Genomic DNA, 19,919 nt, shown 5'->3' with positions numbered 1-19,919 from the left:
ATCGAAGGATTTTTCGTTCGATCGAACGATTAAATCCTTCGAATAGAACGATTCGAAGGATTTGAATCCAACGATCGAAGGAAAATCCTTCGATCAAAAAATCACAGGCAAGCCTATGGGGACCTTCCCCATAGGCTAACATTGACTTCGGTAGGTTTTATCTACCGAAGTAGGTGGTCGAAGTATTTTTTAAAGAGACAGTACTTCGATTATCGAATGGTCGAATAGTCGAACGATTTTTACTTCGAATCGTTCGAATCGTTCGAATTCGAACGAATTTAACCAATTCGATAGTCGAAGTACCCAAAAAATACTTCGAAATTCAAAGTTTTTTACATTCGACTTCTTCACTCGAATTTTGTAAATCTGCCCCTAGGTATAGCCAATATGATGTAACCTCTAATACAACTTTTAATAAATCAGCTCCCTGTGTTATACGTAGAATGGTAATAGTTGAGTTCAACCTTCTACCTCTTGATTAATGTCCCTAATTTTTGTCGCTGGCATTTGTAGTTTAAAACAGCTTGAACTCTACTGGCCAGGCATCCTCTGCAAATTTGTTTAAATTTAAATTAGGTGATAAATATAATTGATTGATTCACCAGTGCTGAAGAATTAGATTTAAAAAATATTTTTTTTCATGGAAAAACAATGGGTTGTAACACAAAGATTAACTTTTTTGGACGATAGTATATTGGAAAAAAGTTTCAACCAGTGGGGGAAAAAAATCACTTCCAAAAACATTTAGGGGCTGATTTTTTAACTCTAATAAATTTGAATGTACTCACAATTCGAATGGGAGGTTATTTATGGAAAAACTCGAGCATCTAATATTCGATCAAATACGAATGATCAAAAATTCAAATCGAGTTTCCGCTGAAAAAACTGGAACGTCAGGAAGGCAATTGACATCTTCAAATGGTTCAACGGACCTCTGCCATTGATTTCTACATGAACTCGGCAGGTTTGAGGTGGCGAATATTCTAATAAAACTTTCCGGGGTCAAGGTGTAATAAATCTAACATTCAATTTAAGTTGGTGATTTAAAATTAGAATTTGTGAGTTTTGATCAAAAACAAAATTCAAAAATTTGAATTTGAATTTACTATTTAAAACCTTAATTAATCTGCCCCTTAGTCTAAAAAACACAACATTTTGATTTGAATATTGTTTGTGATAAATAGGTGATATGGTAGAAACTATATTTTCAGGTAAAAACAAATAATACTGCTGTTAGATTTCACTTGTTAAATGGATATAATTTACTTGTTGGGGCATATTTATCAAGGGTCGAATTTCGAATTGAAAAAGACCAACTGAAATTAGGTCCGTATTCAGCCAAATCGAAGGAATAGGGCATTTGATCGAATTCGAATCAAACTTTTTCCCAAGAAAAACCTTTGATTTTTCAAAGTCCACCAGTTGACTCCATAGTGGTTCTAGGAGGTCCCTCATAGGCTAAAACAGCAATTTGGCAGGTTTTAGATGGTGAATGGTCGAAGTAGAATTTTTAAAGACACAGTACATGATCAATTTCGATATTCGAATTTTCACATTTCAAATTCAAATTGGATTTGGACTATTCCCTAGTCGAAGTACATAAAAAATAGCTAGAAATTGAAATTTTTTTCATTTGAAAATTCACCTCGACGTTCTGGCCCGTTGTGTGCGCCATTCAAATGATAATTTAATATATCTTAAGGTTTAGAGCACTGTCAAATCCACCAAACCTTGTAGAAATCTTGTATAAAACACAAGAGTGGGAAGGTTCAGTGATTTTGGTTTTCGGATATACAACCCTTAGATACAGGTTCTCGGCTTAGTCACCTAGATCACTTACATGAATTGGCGAGTACTCATATTTGTATGAATTTCAAGAGCACTTCTCAAATTGTTCAAACATTGACTTATTCATAAGAATAATAATATTTGAAATATGCTGAGTGAAATGTGACTCACACACAAGAAATTAGCAATGGATATATTTAAAGGGATACTGTCATGGGCCAGGTCTAGGGGTAGGCAGAAGAGGTAGCTGCCCTGCGCCCCTCAATCGTTGCACCCTAGGCAGCTGCCTCTTCTGCCTACCCCTAGTTCCGGCCCTGTGACTTGTACTCTGATAAACTTCAATCACTCTTTACTGCTGTACTGCAAGTTGGAGTGATATCAACCCCCCCTCCCTTTATCACCCCAGCAAACAAACAAAAGAACAATGGGAAGGTAACCAGATAGCAGCTCCCTAACACAAGATAACAGCTGCCTGGTAGATCTAAGAACAGCACTCAATAGCAAAATCCAGGTCCCACTGAGACACATTCAGTTACATTGAGAAGGAAAAACAGCAGCCTGCCAGAAAGCATTTCTCTCCTAAAGTGCAGACACAAGTCACATGACTTGGGGCAGCTGGGAAATTGACAATATGTCTAGCCCCACGTCAGATTTTAAAATTGAATATAAAAAAATCTATAGAATAACATATTAAACCCTTCAGTCACGTACATGTTCATGAATCTTACTTGGTTAATCACTGATCCATCGGGCAGGTGGTACAGGATAAGTTCACACAGAGCTAAAATCTCCTAAGAACACAATGGATAAGTATTCATAGCGTTGCATAACAATTACAGCAGGTGCAGAAGCAACTGGAAATTCCACAGAATTGTTAATCCTCATGATCTGAAGGACTGCCAATAATGTTCCACAAAGGAGCCAAAAGAGACAGCTGCCCATTCCTCAGGGTGAGATGAAGAGGTCACTAAAGGTAAGGAAATGCTCCACAGTAATCAGCTAGAACTTCTCCTTCCCTTTCCCTTCCCTTTCCCTTCCCCTGGATAAGGAAACAATAATAGAAATCCCACAGGGTGAAGAAGTTTGGAGAGATGAGAGAATCCATGTAACAATCCAGATTACTCACTAAAGCAGAAGGTTGTCAGTTGTCAGCCCATGACTAAGCACCCTGAAGGTTGTGAAACGCGTAGGGTGGATGGAGATGAAGCTATATTTTTAATTTTTCTACCAATAAATTTATCTTTTAACTGAGCATCTTTGGTCTTGTGGATCCGTTTGAGTGCCGGTCAGCCCTGCTTCTTTATCTTCTGTCAGTGTAGTAGGTCATATCTACCCACAATTATTCAGGTTATTTAGAGAATGATCCCTCGCTTGGGCAGGGGCAGTTATATTGAAAGATAAAACAAAAAGCTTTGAAAGCAGATTCTTGGATGATTGGTATCTCCGAACCTTCCACGGAAAGCCAGAATGATGATTGAGTTTGTGGTTGACTTTAGTATAGATTTGTTTTTCCTTTGAACATATTCCAGCCAGAGAACACGATGGGCTGCAATCGTTTGACTTCTCCATGAACTTGCAAGCTTTTAGATGCTGAACATTTATATCTGAGTTTTCCAATTTTTTGCACTTCACAAATATCAACCATTTGGAAACCCACATTTTAGCACAATTTTTTTTAAATTAAAACATTGATAAATCTGCCACTTAGGGGGTTATTTATTAGGCTTTGTGGTTTACCTATAAAATGTTGAAACTGGAAATAAGGTATAAGTTTTTTTTTGTTTTTTTTTTTAAAAAAAGGCAGAATTTAGAAACCTCATGCAAAGTTCTTGGTGCATTGGTATATGGTCCCAGTTCATCTGAATAAAATAAACCTCCAGATATTCTGATCTGCGCTGGGTTTTGTGCAATAATCCAAAGATTTCGCGTTTTTCAGGAAAAGATTCAACAAAATCAGATTTTTTGGGTGGAAAATCCAAAAAGTTTGTGCAATTAGAATTTCCCTAAATTTTTTTCAACTTTTCTACTGAAATTTAATTTTTCGGGAAAATGTATTGATCAATAAGGGGAAATAACCCGTGCGGATGTGGTCGGAGTATATTTCAGAAAATAATGAGATAAATTTGGATTTTGATAAATAACCCCCCCTTAGAGTGTTTGTTAAAGCCATTCAGTGGATGATCCTACCTGTTGTAAAGTAATATTAACCTGAAGCTGAGGCTGGAGATTTGTCTGTAGATCATTGCTTTTACATAGTTACATAGTTACATAGTTACATAGTTACATAGTTACATAGTTACATAGTTGAATTGGGTTGAAAAAAGACAAAGTCCATCAAGTTCAACCCCTCCAAATGAAACCCAACATCTAGTAATAGGCAAATTTGTCCCGTTTCACTTTGCCGCAAATTTTGCAAGTTCGTGTGGGAAGGTTCAGACATTTCGGTAATTTTTCCCCAGTTTCACGAATTTCGTGGGAAACGTGCAAAATTCTGCGTCAAAATGGGAGCTGGTGTCAAAACTTACGCCGGTGCCCATTAAAATCAATAGGCGTCTGTTAATCAGCGCCGGCATTAAAGTTGGCACCGGAACCATCGCAAATTTCCCCTGCAAATTTGCGCATTCATTCACCGGCGCTGAAACGTGCAAATTATATGCAAATTCGCGCCAGACAAATTAATTGGACCATCACTACCAGCATCCATACACACACCCTCCCTACTGTCACATAAATGATATATACCCATATCTATACTAACTATAGAGTTTAGTATCACAATAGCCTTTGTATTATGTCTGTCCAAGAAATCATCCAAGTCCCTCTTATAGTCATTAACTGAATCATCACCCGGCAGTGCATTCCCCAACCTCACTGTCCTCACTGTGATGAACCCCCTACTCTGTTCCTTTAAATGAAACTTCTTTTCCTCTAGTCTGAAGGGGAGGCCTCTGGTACGTGATTCTCTTTATGGGTAAAAAGGTCCCCTGCTATTTGTCTATAATGTCCTCTAATGTACTTGTAAAGTCTAATCATGTCCCCTCACAAGCACCTTTTTTCCCCCAGAGAAAACAACCCCAACCTTGTCAGTCTCCCCTCATAATTTAACTCTTCCCTCCCTCTAACCAGTTTAGTTGCACTTAGTCTCTGCACTCTCTCCAGCTCATTTATATCCCTCTTAAGGACTGGAGTCCAAAACTGCCCCCATACTCCAGATGAGGCCTCACCAGGGACCTATAAAGAGACACAATTATGTTTTCATCCCTTGAGTTAATGCTCTTTTTTATACAAGAACTTTATTTGCTTTAGTAGCCACAGAATGATCCTTCTCTGCAGTATAACATCTATTCTGTCTCTTGTACTGCTTTTCAGCTGCTGATTAAAACCTAGTTGCACTGGTTACCCCAACAGAGAAATCTGACCAGTACAATTACTGCTGTGGGGGAAGATTTATCAAAGGTCGAGGTGAATTTTCAAATGAAAAAAAAAAAATCGAATTTCGAGATATTTTTTGTGTACTTCGACTAGGGAATAGTCCAAATTCGATTCGGATTTGAAAAAAATCGAGAATTTGAATATCGAAATTTATCATGTACTGTCTCTTTAAAAATTTGACTTCAACCATTTGCCGTCTAAACCTGCCGAATTGCTGTTTTAGCCTATGGGGAACCTCCTAGAACCCATTTGGAGTCAATTGGTGGACTTTGAAAAATCAAAGTTTTTTGGGGGAAAGATTTTAAATCGAATTTAATCGAATGCGCTATTCCTTCGATTCAAACAATTCGAATTCGGCTGAATACTGACCTATTCGATTGAAAATGGACCTATCCGACCCAAAAAACTTTGACTTAATTTCGGTTGGTCTTTTTGAATTCGAATTTTGAAGTTTTTTTCTATTTAAAATTCGACCCTTGATAAATATGCCCCTTACTGTATATGCAAGTGTCACACACTGTAACCTTGAGCACCTTAATACCCCTCCAAATTGTGCCTGTAAGTTACCCTCCCATTTAGACTGTAAGCTCTACGGGGTAGGGACCTCCAGCCTTTTGTCTCCTTGACACTGAGCACTTAATCTGTTAAATAAATATATTTTATATTTATGTGAATTGTATTTCTAATAAAGCACTTATTATTGCTAATTAACGCAGTGCCCGTGTAGAAAACAAATCCACTACTGATCAGTTTGCTGTAATCAAGACAAATGAAGTATGTACCACTGCACACTATACTAAACATAATCAGAAGCCACATACTATGGGGCATATTTATCAAGGGTCGAATTTCGAATTGAAAAAACTTCAAAATTTTAATTCAAAAAGACCAGCCAAAATTGAGTCAAAGTTTTTTTTGGTCAAATAGGTCCATTTTCGATCGGGTAGGTCCGTATTTGTCTGATTTCAAATCGTTTGAATCGAAGTAATAGCATATTTGATCGAATTCGATTCAAAGTGTAGGGACCCAAAGGGTTAATGTGCCCCTACAGCTTTAATTGCTTTTACGTCCTGATCTCCCAGTTGCTGGGGGGAGGCACCTGTAGTTGGAGATAATTTGCACAGATATGCTATTGGCCAGGAGGCGCTGTGACCACTTCCTGTCACACTCAGGTATAGTGAGTGAGAAGGGGTGGAGCTTCCTCTTTGGCTGCTAGATGCTGATCCAGCTGGGTGTGCCCAGGGGAGTCTGGATGCAGCAAGGCCCAGAAAAGCCATGTGCTCTTGAGAGATAAGTGGGGGAGCAGGGACCCCGTGAATGAGGCTTGTGAGTAGCAGGAATATAATGTTATAGACTCTGTAGGAGAGTAAGACAGTGAGGTAAGAGAGAAAGAGCAGCTTTGTGCTCCATCAAGGAGGTGTAGGAGGGAGGAGCTTCCCAGGCTGTAAGATTTGCCTACAGTGAAGGGACACAGTGGATAGAGTTTCAGGCTTTAGCTTCTCCTCCCTGACCCCTTCACTGGGTGAGATCCAGAACACGTGTGAGGTATTTCTCCCTGGAGGTGCTGTACTGCCTGGACTACTACTTCCCCAGGGAATGCACCTGTCTCTACCTCTGAAGCTCTGTGTTAGTTATGGGACCCAATGACCCATATAGGGGAAGCAGCGACTTGACGGGGCCTAGGAGTAGCGCCAGTCCCCGCCCCTTCTTCGTTGCAGGGCTCTGATTGGCTGGAGGGTTCCCGGGCTTTTGTTAAGGGCCAGTGCAGTGGTTATACTCACCATTCGGTGCAGGGACATGGAGGCAGCAGGACGCAGCATCCCGCCCTCCCTCCCTGTATATGGGTGGGTTTTGTCGCAGTTGGTGGAGGGTATCTTTACAAGGACCCCCAGGGGAAGTTAAAAGGGGGTATTTCATAGTGAGTGTCAGTAGCTTGGTAGGCCTGGGTCCTCATGGGAAGGTAGGCAGCCCGGTTTAGGGCTTGGGAGAAATGGAACAGGAACCTATCTTGGTAGTTGGGGTACAGCGATCCCACCACCTTCCCCTTTCTCCCGGGTGTGGGAATAATATTATAAAGGTTGTTAAAGGATTGTTATACAAACGGTTGGTAAAAGGTTAAAATGTTAAACATGTTAATTATTCTTATTACTGTGTTAAAATAAACAACTGTGGCCATTTCTTTCCAAACCAGTGGTGTGTGTATGTATTATTGGGGGGTTGAAGTGTTTTGAGTTGCATGTAACCCATGCTCTAACAACTAGCTGGACATTAACCCCTTTTTGGTATGCTTAGCAAAGTTAGAGTTACAAAAGTTTTTCCCAAAAAAAACTTTGATTTTTCAAACCCTGTCCATCAATTGACTACAAATAGGTTCTAGCCATTTGTTAGATGGTGAATGGTTGACGTTGAATTTTTAAAGAGACGGTACATGATAAATTTCAATATTCAAATTTTCATTTTTTTTTTTTTCAAATTCAAATCAAATTTGACTATTCCCTAGTCGAATTTCACAAAAAAAATAGCTCGAAATTTGAATTTTTTTCATTCAAAAATTCACCTCGACCTTTGATAAATCTGCCCCTATATGTAGTTACTGTGGTGGCTCTTACCCACATACACGAATGTGTCCAGCAAAGGGCCAGAAATGCAGAGCCTGTGGCAAAACTGTTTATAAAAGTGAATCACATTTTCGACTAAAGTGCAGCAAAGGAAAGTGAATCAAGTCGCACCCCACACAGTGATGAAACCTGAGGTTTTCAGTGATGAAAATGACTATAAATTTGCGGCCACCACCCGGTGCAACATCAATCAACCACAAGTAGATATACAGTAGTCCCTGACAATACTACAATTACTGCTATGATAGATTCAGGTTCTGCTGTGAATCTCATTGGAGAAGCAACATTTGAACTGTTACAACCACAACCACAGCTACAATATGAAATATATGTATATGGTGCAAAAGGACCACTCGATAAATGCGGTAAATTCATGAGATAGGAACAATGTGGTTTTCTGTGACCAAGGGAAATCACACTTCACTTTTAAGCTTTGAAACATCATCTTGCCTGGGTCTAATCAAACTCATGAATGCGGTGTCAATTACAGATAGCTTAGCGTTGCAAAATGCTCATTTGTTTGAGGGAATTGGGAAATTAAAAGACTTTCAGGTGCAACTTCACATAAATCCTGCTGTGAAACCTAGAATTAGCACAGAACGAGAAAACCTTGAAAAGCAGGGTATTATTGAAAGTGTATATGGGCCCACTTCATGGGTCTCCTCAAAAGTAACAGCACCAAAACCCAAAGATCATGATCATGTCCAAATCACAAGCGATAGGGCGTCACATCACTCCAGCCATAGATGATATTATTCATGACCTAAACCAGGCTAAAATATTTTCGAAATTGGACCTATCATCAACCTGAACTGCATCCAGATAGCAGATATATAACAACATTTTCTACATACATTGGGCTGTGGAGATACAAATGTCTGAGTTTCAGGGTATCTTCTGCTGCTGAGGTACAATACAGCAATCTTTGGGGCAGATTCACTAAAGAGCAAAGTGGCTAACGCTAGCATCTTTTCACCACAAATCCATTCCACAGGGACATCGTCAAATTCACTAACAGACGCAGATGACAATTCGCTAGCGAACGGGACCATTGCTAGCGTTCTTTCGCACTCTATCGCCAGGCAAATTTTCGATCAGGTGAATCCGCAAATTCAGTAAAGTGTGGATTTTATTGAACGTTACCTTTTTTGCCACCTTGACTTTGCCACCTCAGACCAAGCGAACTGCTAAAATGAAGCGAGATCTTCCTCAATCTTATGTCAAAAATGCAAAACACTGGCGACATTTGAGAATATTTGGAACATATGGAGTATACATTTTACAGTGGTCTCATGTGTAAGACATAATATTAACTCTTTTGTCTGTATTAAGGTTCCTTGGACATAACAAGTGGTAACTTCAAGCATTTGCACCAACATTTTTAATAAAGACGTCCATACAACTTTAATGCACCCGCCCTACTCAAATTGACCTAAGCGTAAGATCACTAGCGAATTTTCAGGAGGTACAAACAAACGTTAGCGCATCTTTGCTGTGAAATGCTCGCACTGGCGAAGTAATGCCAGCGAAAAGTCATCAACGTTTGGCGCCCAGGATACAACTTTGCATATTAGTGAATTAGCGTAATGGTAGCAAATTTGCATCTGGCGAAGTGGTGAATTGGCCCCTTTGTCTGGACTTTCAGGTGTTATAAACTTCAGTGATGACTTAGTGTATGGGGCAACCCGGAAGGAACATGATGATAATCTAAAAGACTTCATGCCAATGGTTTAACATTAAACCGCAACAAATGTGAATTTAAGAAAACTCAGCTTGAATTTTATGGCTTTTTTTCTCGGCTGAAGGTGTAGACCCCAGAAACATTGCAGCCATTCACGAGGCAAGTGTTCTCAAAGATGCCAGGGAAATACGCCGATTCCTTGGCACGGCTGTTGCTCTCGTTTCATAACACATTTTATACCTTTGCAGCGACATTAAGAGAAGTTACAAATTGGGGTGAACCATGGCACTGGGGAGAAACCGAGGAAAATGCCTTCCAGACACTGAAACAAAGCCTAACAAGCAAGCCCATTGTGTCACACTTCAATCCTTACAGAGAAACTGAACTGATAGTAGATGCCAGTCCAGTTGGCCTTGGTGCCATCCTAATCCAGAAACATAAAGGGAAACAATAGGTCATTGCATATGGCAGCCGATTGTCTCAAACAGAGCGTGAAGCTTTGGCAATAGTGTGGAACTGTGAATATTTCACCTATATTTGTACGGGAGTCCATTCACTCTAATGACAGTGATGGGGGTCTAAGACTAGAGCCATATAATTGTCAGTAGGGATGTAGCGAACGGCGGAAAAAATGTTCGCGAACATATTCGCGAACTTGCGTCCAAAAATGCGAACGGTTTAAAGGGTGCAACGACCTGGACAGTGGCATGCCAGAGGGGGATCAAGGGCAAAAATGTATCTGAAAAATACATTGTTGACACAGCGCTGCGTTTTGTGCTGTAAAGGGCAGAAATCACACTACGTCACTCAGGTGATGTTTCTGGACACGGAATGTGAAAAAGCTCACACAGCTAGGTGGCACTTGGTTAAAGACTGGGCAAACAATGCCTGCAAGGGCAACGTATACAGTAGTGGATACGGAATATATTATTGCTGCTGTAAAAACATCACTCAGGTGATGTTTACGGACATGGAATTATTATTGTTATTTAGACAGAATGTGAAAAAGCTCACACAGCTAGGTGGCACTTGCATACCTCCCAACTGTCCCTCTTTTGACCACTCAACCCCCTGTCCCTCTTTTGTACTGGAAAGTCCCTCTTTTCTGAACAGCCAGAAAAAAAAACAGTTTCTAACTTAATTGGCTTTTGGCAGAGAGCTCAGAACAGCTAACAGGTGCAAATAAGATACTTTGTAACAATTTTGACTCTGGTTGGTGCTGGTAGTGGTGAACTACTAGGAGGAGCAGCACACCAGTCCCTCTTTTCTCTGAACTGAACAGCCAGAAAAAAAACAGTTTCTAACTTAATTAGCTTTTGGCAGAGAGCTCAGAACAGCTAACAGGTGCAAATAAGATACTTTGTAACAATTTTGACTCTGGTTGGTGCTGGTAGTGGTGAACTACTAGGAGGAGCAGCACACCAGTCCCACTCCCCAACACAGCTAGACTAATAGCACTGGGCTCTTACAGTAGCAAAGTAAAAAAAACAAAAAAGAAAATAAAAGCAGTCCTTACAAGGACTATTGGGTTACAGGCAGCAGTCAGCAGATGAGATCAGAAGAGATCAGTGCCCACAGCAGCTACATACAGAGCACTGCAGTAGAAGGTAGATTACTAGTCAGCAAAGCTAACTAACCTAAACTCACTGTCCCTCAAATCCCTGCAGAGTTCTGTCCCTACAATACAGAGCAGTATCAAGTAGATTACTAGCCAGCAAACTTACTATCAACTGTCCCTCAAATCAGTGAAATCAGTAACAGCTCTCTCCCTACACTAGCTCTTCCAAGCACACACAGGCAGAATGAAAAAACGCTGCAGGGCTTCAGTTTATATATGGAAGGGGAGTGGTCCAGGGGGTGTGGGGGTGGTCCAGGAGGGAGAGCTTCCTGATTGGCTGCCATGTATCTGCTGGTCTGGGGTGAGAGGTCAAAAATAAGCGCCAGCTAAGGCGAACCCAAATTGGCGAACGTCGCGCGACGTTCGCGAACATTCGGCGGACGCGAACAGCCGATGTTCGCGCGAATTAGTTCGCGGGCGAACAGTCCGCGACATCCCTAATTGTCAGGTGATATACAAATCTGGTAAAACAAATCCAGCAGATTATGTCACGCCATCCCATACCTTCTGCAACATCCACTAATTCCATAAAATATAAAATAGTAGAAGACTGTGTCAACTTTGTATCCAGCCAGGCAGTCCCAATAGCTCTAACAATACAAATGCTTCAGGAGGCCACACTAAAAGACCCTGTATTGTCGGCACTTGCAAAATTGATACACAGTGGTAAATGGTACTCTGTAGCCACACACACAGAGCATCCAGTAAAGCTCACAACATTGAAAAGAGTTTCAAAGATGCAATAACGCCTGGTACATATAAGAAACCATTAGAGATGTCTGTTTTACCAACAGTACCATGGTGTCAGATGATCTTTATGGACCATTCCATTCGGCAAGTACCTGTTGGTTATCATTGATGATTACTCCAGATACCCAGTAGATGAGATTGTTAGATCAGCTTCCTCTGTTACAGTTTTACCTGCTTTAAGGTGGCCATACATGGGCCGATAAAAGCTGCCGGCAGACCGAGTCGGCAGCTTATTGGCCCGTGTATGGGGCCCCCTGACGGGCTTCCCCGATCGAGATCTGACCGAAAGTGTGGGCATATCAGAGAGAGATCCGCTCGTTTGGCGACATCACCAAACGAGCGGATCTCTCCGTGTATGTCCACCTTAAGACAAGGTGTTCTCCTTGCTGGGCATCCCACAGACTGTAAAAACAGACAACGGCCCACACTTCAATGGAAATCAATTCAAGAACTTTGCTTCATACCAAGGGTTCCCTGGTGGAAAACTGACCAGCAGGTGGCGCTGTTGTAACAAAATTCATTCATATTAACAGCACATGTATCCCTTAATATCTTGGAATTACAAAAATAAATAATGAATGTACATTACAAAAGTACAATAGCCCCCTCATTAATTTTACATTCACTTATTTTAAAGGCTATCCTTTAATGGGAATGTTTTACCATCAGTATAAATTTATGCTAGCTAAGTTAACAAGTCCAAAGTCCAAATCCATGTCTAATTATTACATAGAAAAAGCCAATCTAACAGAAATGAAGAATTCTTTTGTGATACAAAAATAGTATCTGTATGTGTCCTGTGTGTATCTGGCTCTGTGTGTATCTGGGTCCGTGTGTGTCTGTGTGTCTCTGTGTGTGTGTGTGTAGGAATGTGTTATTAAATATACAACTACAATCTGCAGTGGAGGATTTACTTTACAAACAACGATGCAATGTAGGCCACTTTGGAATTTGCTGACCGACAGTTTCCAGCAACCCATGACAGTTTTTATAGCAGGGTATTATTATTATGGCGTGTTACAATCACCGGTTGCCTTACTATGTTCATTTTGTACTGCTATACTGTACATGTTTTACCCCTCATAAAGACTAGGGATGTAGCGAACCGCCGATAATGTGTTCGCGAACGCCGTTCACGAACACCGGCAAAAAATGCGAACAGTTCGCGAACTTCGAACATCCGAAAATCGTTCGATTCGAACGATTGAAGGATTTTAATCGTTCGATCGAACGATTTTCGTTCGAATCGAACGAAAATCGTTCGATTTTAGCGATCGAATGGTCGAATGGTCGAACGATTTTGACGCGAACGCCTATTGGCGAACGTCGCGCGACGTTGGCGAACTTGCGGCGGACGCGAACAGCCGATGTTCGCGCGAACAAGTTCGCCGCCGAACAGTCCGCGACATCCCTAATAAAGACATCCCTGGCTTGAATAATTCCAAATACTAACAACAATTAAAAGTGTGATTACAGTATGTAAAGGGAACAAGAAGTGACTGAAACAATGATCCTTCCTCAGTCTCCTATCCTGGTACTTGGTGTCTCCAGCTCAGCTTCTTCTTCTAGTTCATATGATGAATTAACTTTTATTATGAGCTAGTTAGCTTTTACTTTAATGGATAACACAAGTGTCAACACTCAACAGATGGGAGTGCCCTCATTCCACAAAATATGTTCATGTGTGTCTGAGAAATAGAGAACTACTAAGGTGGAATGTTTAAGGGCATAACATGTGATAACAAGTGATATAGGAAACAGACAAACTACAAAAACATGGTAATGTGGGTTATGCTTTGATCAGCCTGACTTGTCCCTCAGTAGGTGGACCAATCAGGGAACAGGGAGGGACCCTTTTGCTTTGTGACATCATTAAACGAGTGGGTTTTTACATATTTACCCAGCTTTACTATCGATCCAGAGGCAGAGGACTTTGCATTAGGCTTTGTCAAAATGTGCCCAGTGCTTCATAAAGGGGGTCATGAGTCTTGGACAAGTCTTCTGTACTGCTACAGTACAATTACTATTCTCATATTGTATAGTCATTATTTTATATATTTCCTTTTTCAATGTACCCTGTTTTGTGCATATTTTCATTCTGGTTGACATGGGGTCTTATTTTAATATATATGCTAAACTCCATCAAACCTGTAGTTTAGCACAAGTTTAGGGGCAGATTTACTAAGGGTCGAAGTGAATTCGAGGGAATTTTCGAAGTAAAAGAATTGGAAATTCGAAGTAATTTTTTGGATACTTCGACCATCGAATAGGATACTACGACTTCGACTCAAAGTAAAAATCGTTCAAAAGTTCGAATATTACATTATCGAAGTACTTTCTCTTTAAAAAAACTTCGACTTCAATACTTCGCCAAATTAAACCTGCCAAAGTGCACCTTCTACAACCTATTGGCAACATTTTTCTAAGTCTTTAGAATTCGAAGTAAAATGGTACGATTGTACGATAAAATCGTTTGAATCATTCGATTGGAAGTATGATCGGAGTACAATCATACTATGATCGGAATACGATCGTACGATGTATAAAATCCTCCGACTTTGACTTTGAATGTCGGAGCATTCTATTAGATGGTCAAATTTCGAAGTTTTTAACACTTCGAAATTCGACCCTTGATAAATCTGCCCCATAATATTATGTAGATACCAAGTTAATTTTGTTGCCCAGACATTAGGATAGTTAGATCTGTAACAGCTCCTGAATTTTAGTTTTGTGTTTAGGGTCTATATGACCGAAAAAAGCGACCGACTTTCAGAAAACTTAGTTTTAATGTGTGGATCCTCAAATTTAATTTTAATGGCCTCTAAGTCTTTTGAGGTCGAAGGAAAATCCTTCGATCGATCGCTGAAATCATTGAATCGTTCATTGTACGATCAAACGGTTTTCGTTCGATTGCCATATTCGGTAAAAAATCCTTCGACTTCGATATTCGAAATCGAAGTATTTTAATTCGATGGTCGAATTTCAAACCATTTTTTACTTCAAAATTCGACCCTTGATAAATCTGTCCCATAATGTCTAACTTGTAGTAGTCAGAGACAAAACTGATTGTTTATTGGTTGCTGTTGTTAACTGCAGATCCATTTCTTTTCTTCTGTTGTTTCTTCTGATTTTCTCTCCCGATTTGCAGTGGCCGTTCTTCAACCTGTGAAGAAAATAATTTCCAGAAGTTGATGCTGATAGAACAGATAAGAGGCTTCGGGGGAAATCGCTGTTAGCTGAATTGTTTCATAACAACTTCTGGTAAATCTGATAATAAGCGTTGTGTTCTTGAATGTTGCTTGAAATCATTTTTATTGTCTACATGAGTAGAATAAAATGAATTGTCTATCATGATCTGAGGGATCTAATATTCTGCATCACACGTATTTTAACATAAATACTGGCTTACATACAGGTTTTATCTTAGATGTATTTTTTTTAAAAAAGACTGAAAAAAGACAACTGAAAAATACATGGATATCTCACCTGAGCCTAAATATTGGGGATTGGGACAGAGCTACGGTGTTAATCTTAGGGCTGCACATTCTAATCAAGGGGAGCAGCAATGTGATTTTCTTTTAGAGAACCCCTACAAAGTATTCCTTATGTCTCTAAGATATAAGACAAATCAACTGTAAATAATGCTGAATTTATCTGAATATTAGCAATTAATATCATACCTTTTTTGAGGCACAAGGAAATACTATTTGTTTTTTTATAAAACACTGTTATAGATGATCAGCTGAATATAACATTGCTCCTGCTTCTCCTCCTTTAGTCTGAACTCCTGGAAATGTATAATAAATAGTGATGGGCGAATTTATTCGCCAGGCGAGAATTCACGGCGAATTTGCACGATTCGCCACCAGCGAATAAATTCACGAAACGCCCACGAAAATTCGCGGCAAAAATTCGCGGCAAAAATTCGCCGGTATCAAAAAAACATTTTTCGAAAAAATAGACGCCGGCGTCAAAAACGGTCACCGGCGTCAAAAAAACGGGCGCCGGCATCACAAAAACGGGCGCCGGCGTCAAAAACGAGACGTCGGCGCCGTTTCGCGAATATACCTCCGTTTCACGAATTTCGCTAATTTTTTGGCGAAGTGAAACGGCGCAAATTCGCCCATCACTAATAATAAATCAGGAACATGCCTACATGGACCAGAATGTTTTTCTAAGATGTAGAGCAATAGTCCACATCCCACACTCCAGTGTCTTACAACTCACATGACAAATGGATTTCTTCTTGTAATATTCTGTACCCTCTGCAATGTAGTTGATTCTATCTTTAGAGTATGATATGTTATCTTAAAAGAACATAAGGATGTCACAATTGACCACAATTATCTAGAAATTCTAAAAGATTTTTTTTTTAAATCTAGATATAGCCTTGCATAATTTACAATTTCAAATATTACAAAAACATATTACAGCCTTATCCTGTTTTCTCCTAGTGAATTTAACTTTTTGCGTCATGCACCGTTTTACAAAAAAAAAAGTTCATGATGTCCAAGGTCAGCAACCATCAGTCGCAATAGCTATCTCCTCTGATGTCTTCTAAAGCACTTGCTAAGACACTAATGGGCTTTATTTATCAAAATCCGAATTTTTCAGAGCAAACTAGAATCCACGGTTTGACCTTATTTACTGTACAAAAAGCACGATTTATTCAGATATGGAGAATGCTCCATAAAATGAAGCAAAAATTCCAAATCGTACAATTTTTCCAGATTTTTTTCCCCAAAAAGCCCACATTTTTCGGATTTTTGACCTGAAAAGTCATTTTAAAAAATTCAGATTTTATAGAAAATTTGAATTCGAATTTTTCAAGTTTTAGACATTTGGACATTAATAAATAACCGCTTATATAATATTCCCACTAATATAAGATGATTTCTTTTTTCTGTGTAATAATAAAACATTCGCTTGTACTTGATCCCAACTAAGATATAATTAATCCTTATTGGAAGCAAAACCAGCCTATTGGGTTTATTTCATGTTCAAATGATTTTCTAGTGGATATAAGGTATGAAGAGCCAAATAATGGAAAGAAAACCCCAGGTCCCAAACATTCTGGATAACAGATCCCATACCTGTATATACTTTCAGAAGGATAACATAGAAGTGTTCTGCTGTTGATCTGCTCAGAAAAGAGCTCAGAAACCTCAAAAGCCCTTTCCCATCTCTTTTCTGAGCAGAGCAACATCATAACACTTTTCTGTTTTTCTTCTGATCGTATATCTCTCTGACTGTACAGTAACAGGAACCCGACCAGCAAGTTGTTATGAAATGAACAATTTTACATTATATTTTTCAAGGTTTCCTTACTCTTTAAATAAAGCCTATGGCCGTCTTACTTTACTACTTTTTATCTGTGTTTTTGTATACAATCAATAGAAAATAAATAAGGAACATCTTATTCAGAGGCAAATTATGTGTAATTTCCCTGTAGTTAGAACCTTGGCAATATTTAGTTATTTATAAGAGTGGTATACACCATAATTGCTCTTCACATAATCCGATGAAAATGCAGTGGCAAAGTATTTAGGGAAAAATTATGGGAACGTTATATGAAGTTACCAAGCAAGCACCCTTGTCTCCATGACTTTGCCCGTAGACTTTACAACTTATTACTAAAATGGAATTATTTGCTTTGCTGTCTGCATCTTGTAAGTTTAGCTTTATCATTCATGTAGTCTAAAATAAATGATTACTAGAATAGTGGTTACTACAGTTGCAGGTCATGTGACTTTTATCACTAAGTAGACAAGGAAGTTGTCAGGAGAAAGAAAGAATCTGCTCTGATGTTCTTCTGATGCTTTGAAGCTACTGCCACTTGTGACCCAGGGGGTTACTCAAGGGTTCCCTCAATGGCCTGTTGACACACTCTGACCACTGGAAATGACACCAGACTTCAAACGTATTTGGAAATTGCCTCAGATTTGCAATGAGGTGTAAATATTATCTGCTATAGGGTGAGGCAAAACTCCCTCTGGTAAACACAATGCCTCTGGAATTCTGGATAAATTATTGGAAAAAGCATGGAAATTGCAATCAGAATTGTGCTCACTGCACATATCGTAAATGTATGGCAGATATATGTTCATTAAGATGTTTTTTATTGGGTTTGTGGTCTGGCATAGGATATAGGGGACTTATGAAAAAATTGATCCTCTAGGTATGTCTGGTCCAGATAATGTTCGAGTGCTCCAAAAGGTTTTCTGATTTTCTTTATACTAGAGTATTACCTATGTAGGACTTCAGGGGTCGACATTTTTATAGCAAACTATATTTTTGGGCATTTTTTTCTGAGAACCTTGTTTCTGCTTTGGGAGGACAAAATTACATGTATTTTTCACTAATTATACTACTACGTACACTGCCCTCCATTGTTAGAGGACTCCACTAGGTTTTTCAATAGAAAAAAAAGTCTGTGATTTTTTCAATACCTTTGGCTGACTGCTATCTACTACACTATGTCGCTTACTAACACAGGCACAACTAATAATACATTTGACCACTAAGAGATAATATCTGGGTGCTTTGTATCCTATATTAAAATGAATAAACCATATATTTACTTCATGTTTATGTCCTCATATAGACATTGCTAAGATACCATTGGTTGATGTGGAAAGAGAGGGGAAGGATAAATGATGTATTTGTGTCGTGCAACTTCTTTTTTTGTGGCGCATAGTGAATTGAGTAGTGTGCCAAATTTTTAATGCAGTTTCGCAAAATTTTTTGCTGTCTGCAAAAACACCGAAGTTCGCTGCAAATCTGAAGATGGTGACATTTTTTTTAAATATCATTTAAGAAGGTTAAATATTGGTAAAAGTTAACCACGGGGAAGACCGTTAGTAAATTGCCGAAGTGTCAAAATGACATCACGCCAGTGTTATTCACTTCGCTCCTTTAGTAAATTTCCCCCCATGAGGTCTTTTTTAGGTTCAACTTGAGGTGGTATTGATTAATCAAGGATTAGATAGTTAAGAGGCAGTTTGAACTCCGGGTTTGAATTTCAATGGCTAATTAAGTGGTTTTTAAATACATCTGGATGTCATCTACACCTAAGTGGTACTTAAGTCCATTTAAAGAGATAAAAGCTCCTAAAGAAAAAGTGTACAGGGAGAACAGCAGAGGGCCAAGCACAGAACCCTAAGGCAGCCCCACACAAAGCCAAATTGTGGATACCTTTGGATTTTTATGGAAGCAACAGTGCTACTAAATCTGTGCAATCTGGAGTAACAATACATGGCTTGTCTACCCGTAGACTATCTGTTTGACACTCTTAGTAAATACTGCCAGGTGATGTTTTTAACTGTTATGAACCTATAGCTTAAATGGCACCAACATCTTGTTCTATTTTATAATGAATAGTGCTAGAAAATCATATTCCTGACCTCTAAGTTCTCTTGAAGATCATACCATGTTATTATTTATGGGTCATGAAATCCTGTTACAGGCTACTTATTCACAATCCTGTTCAAAATATAATTATGTCTAGTAGCAGACTTGCAGGGTAATACTTTCAAGTTTGAGACTGTGTCTCTTTCTTTATTGCTTCATTCCTTTTGCCAACCATGACAGAAAGTAAATGTTTGAGAAGGTTAAAATAATGTTTTGGCAAAACTGGACAGAAAATAAAGTACAAGTTAGGGGCATTCTAGGGTATGTTCCATGCTATGATCAAAAATAGTTACTCCAAAGATACAATATGTGGAGCAAGTTACCAGTGTATAAAAACAAGTTTCTTTACACTTTGCTCTGTATTTCATAAAAAAGGGTCATAAGACTTTGACAAGACTATTGTACTCTACATTACTAATACTAATATGGTTTCCTGCATTGTATAGACTGACGAATAGAAATTGGTAGTCCTAATAAAGCTAATTGCTTATTGGTTGTTATTGGAAAGTGCAAATCCAATTCTTTCCTTTGCTGTACTCAATAAATGTTACCGTAGCTGCTTCCTCAGATTTTCTCTCTCAGTTTGGGATGGTCGTTCTTTAAATTGAGAAGAGAAAAATAA

This window comes from Xenopus laevis, chromosome 8S (genome assembly GCF_017654675.1).
Source record: "Xenopus laevis strain J_2021 chromosome 8S, Xenopus_laevis_v10.1, whole genome shotgun sequence".
In the NCBI taxonomy this organism is placed as follows: domain Eukaryota; kingdom Metazoa; phylum Chordata; class Amphibia; order Anura; family Pipidae; genus Xenopus; species Xenopus laevis.
The sequence above is the reverse complement of the archived record's forward strand: the minus strand, read 5'-3'. Positions refer to the sequence as shown.